A 4,078-nucleotide genomic window follows, 5' to 3' on the forward strand; every position below is an offset into this window, starting at 1 on the left:
TACAATCTAAAAATAGTGAAGTTCATGGATGGGTAGAACCATTGACTCCTTAAGAGTTTTGGATGACAATTTTAGCGTTGGATATGCTTCGCTGTAAATAGTCTTTACTTTGTGTGTAGTTTTCTTTCGGATTTCTCGCATCCATAGTTGTTTGAATCGATGTTTCGAGCCATCCACCATGGCTCATCATCAGGATAGATCAGTAAGTCTATAACACAAATCTCATTGGACTGAATAAATAGAGTTAAGAGATGTAATGGGAATGGAAGCTGACCCTGCCATAATTGTTTTATAATATTTGGATTTAATTTAATTATATAATAATAGTATAATGATTTAAATTAAAATATTTAATTATATAATAAGAATGAAAACGATTTTTAATTAATTTCAAATTTTTTTCTTTGTTGACGTTTCGAGTCTAGACCGAGACTCATCATCAGGACTTGATTTACAAAGGAGAGAGATAGTAGAGATAAATAGGGTTATGGTTGAGATGTCAAGTGTGAGAGCCGACAAACTACTGATTTGAATTAACTAGCTTTATAATATTTTTATAATTTCTGATATGAAATAACTAGTTTTATAATATTTTTATAATTTATTTATTTATTATTTATTTATTTATTTATTTAATCGAGATTAGGCTTCTGTGATCCATATCAAGTTAGAGAAGGATTTCGGCGAAAATCACATGGAATCTCATTTGTCGACGCGTTTCGAACCAGCTAGTGTGGTTCATCGCCAGGACAAGATGAAGAAACAGATCTAGCTCCTCATGCTAAATAGTCTGAGCAAAGCCTCCAACAGCTAGCAAATCTAACAGCTAGTTTGACTTAAGGACAAGGGCCAAAATTATTATAATATTTTAATTCGTAAAAATAAATAAATGGTACGGGACCTAATAATTAAAAACTATAAGTTAATTAATAATTAGTTACAAAAAAGGCCTAAAAATATAAATAATTAAAATTTACAAGTATTAAGAATAAAAGTTAATAATTATAATTTAATTAATAATTAAAAGGAAAATTAGTTAATTAAATGACCTAATGGATGAGTAAAATTTATATGAGACCTAATAAATAAAAATTTTATAAGTTATAAGTTAATTAAAATAGAAGAAGGTAATTAATAATTTAAAAGTAAATTAAAGGATATATAAAATAATTTTATATAAAAGTATTATTAAAAATTTTGTAATTAAGGTAAATTGTACGAGACCTAATAAATCAAAACTATAAGTTAAATAATAAAAATGACCTTGAAAGGCCTAAAAAGTATAAATAATTTTATCTAAAGGTAATTAAGAATAAAAGGTACTAAAGAAAATCAAAGTTAATAATTAAAAATTATAATGATTAAAAGGAAAATTAGTTAATCAAATGACCTAATGGATGAATAAAAATTATAATCGGCATGAGATCTAATACAAAAAAAATAAAAAATAAAAAAAAAATTATAAGTTAATTAATAATTTAACAAGGAAATTGGTTAAAGGAAGAAAATATAATAAGTTAATTTTTTATTTATTTATTTTTATAATTTCTGATATGAAATAACTAGTTTTATAATATTTTTATAATTTATTTATTTATTTATGTTTTAGTTTTTAAATAAATAAATAAATAAATTATAAAAATATTATAAAACTAGTTAATTCAGATCAATAGTTTGTCGGCTCTCACACTTGACATCTCAATCCTAACCCTATTTATCTCTACTATCTCTCTCCTTTGTAAATCAAGTCCTGATGATGAGTCTGGATCTAGACTCGAAATGTCGACAAAGCAAAAAAAATGGAAACTATGGAATATCCGAGTGCAGATTCTAAAAAACCTAACCCCAGAAATCTACAACCCATAATTTCAATTTGTTGAGAATAAAAGTAAATTTAAAGGTTTTTATATTTGTTTTTATTTATGATTAATTTTATATTTGCTTTTATTTTATAATTAATTTTATTTTCGATTTGTTCTTACTTTAGAATAAATTAATTAGATTGATTTTAATATTAATCCTAGATTAATTAATTTATTCTAAGGTAAGAACAAATCCAAAATAAAATTGATTATAAAATAAAGGCAAATATAAAATTAATCATAAATAAAAACAAATATGAAAACCTTTAAATTTAATTTTATTCTCAACAAATTGAAATTAATTAAAAATAATTTTCATTCTTATTATATAATTAAATTAAATCCAAATATTATAAAACAATTATGGCAGGGTCAGCTTCCATTTCCATTACATCTCTTAAATCTATTTCTTCAGTCCGATGAGATTTGTCTTACACACTTACTGATCTATCCTGATGTTGTGCCATGGTGGATGGCTCGAAACGTCGATTCAAACAAATATGGATGCGAGAACTCCAGAAGAAAACTACACACTAAGTACTAAAAGCAGAAGCCTCAAAACAATAGTCTTTACTTTGTTAAAGATAACCTTTCTTGACTGATAATAGAGTAAAAGGATTTTATAAAGTTGAGGTTTTTAAAGATTTTACAACTTCAATGGAAAAGAAAATTTCATATTTTTATGATACTTAGCTAATTTTCAAATGTTGTGATTATTTCCTTAAGAATTTCTACTTTGAAAGCGAAATATCAACAATATTTGAAGAGAATATATTTTCAAAGACAAAAGTAATTCCATTTAACATTATTTTCCAAAAGAACTAAAAAAATAAATGCAATAATCTTACAGTAAAAGAGATAATCTTCTAGGAAAAGATTTTTTTCCAAATAAGCCCATTGACAAGAAGAGAATCTCTCTTCCTTGATAAATCTTGCAATATGAATGTTTATGGGCCTACTTGTTCAACAATATGAAATGGTCCAAGGCACATTTTCTAGAATTTAGTATGTTTTCCTTTTTCCTCATGTGCCTTGTCCCATTTAAGGACAAGATCTCCAATTTGAAAATATTTTGTGGAAATAGAAATTTAATCAAAAGAAGATTTGACTAGTTGTTGATGTCAAGTATGTGTAAGTTTCACTTTCTCCCTTTCTTCTTATAGTTTAAAAAAGTGTGATTGTCTTAGATGTAAAGAAGAATAAGGTTTTTCTTCAATAAATTGGACTAGAACTAATGAGGAAGGGCTAGATTTGAAGGGATGATAGCTCCTTTCCCATATACTATATTGACTAGAGAAGTGCCTATTGAGGCCTTATGGGTTATTTGATCTTCCCGTAGAGAAAATGTAAGATTTATGCCAATTATTTTGGCTTTGATCAATAATTCTTATGAGTTTCGTGTTCATTGATTCTTCTACACCATTTCCTTGAGGGTAGTAGTTAGAAGCGTACTTAAGTTTAAAACCCCTCTTAAGAGAAAATTTAGTCATATTATTTCTTGAAAAGTAAGATGCATTATCAAACATACGTCTAGTTGGTAAGCCAAATCTAGTAATAATGAATTGATCAATGAATTCAATGATAGCATTAGAATTGGCTACCTTTTGTGGAATTGCCTCTACCCACTTAGTAAAATAGTCTATAGTTGTAAGTATATACTTATGTTTTTTTGAGGAATGAGGAACAATCTCACCTATGATATTCAATACCCATTATTCAAACAGTTGTTCAAAGTTGACAAGTTTCAAAGATAAGGCAGGTTTTCATTACCTTTGAGTAATAGTTTGACATATTTTTCATTTCCTCACGTATGTTGGGTATCTTTGAGCAAAGTTGGCCAATAGTACCCCTAGCATGTAGGATCTTATGTGCAATAGTACTCCCTCCAAAATGTACACCATCTAGTCTATCGTGGCGTTCCTGCAAAACCTTTTGTGCATCAAAATTTTCAAGGCATCTTAATAATACATAATCAAAATTTTTCTTGAATAACACATCATAAATGATTTCATATTGATTTGATTTTAATCTTAAACCCCTTTTCCTTTTGTGATTGAGTTCAAGGGGAGCATATCCATTTTTTAAATAGAAAATGAGATCAGCATATTGGGACTCTAAATTTTTTAGTTTTAACTCTGATATGTGTACAGTACTTCTTGAGTCCTCATCAACTAGTAGGTTTGAAACTCTTGTAAGCAATCTGCAAAAACCTTTTC

The sequence above is a fragment of the Pinus tabuliformis genome, chromosome 1_2, assembly GCF_031772625.1.
Source record: "Pinus tabuliformis cultivar Carrire ecotype Pingquan chromosome 1_2, CPIR1, whole genome shotgun sequence".
NCBI lineage: Eukaryota > Viridiplantae > Streptophyta > Pinopsida > Pinales > Pinaceae > Pinus > Pinus tabuliformis.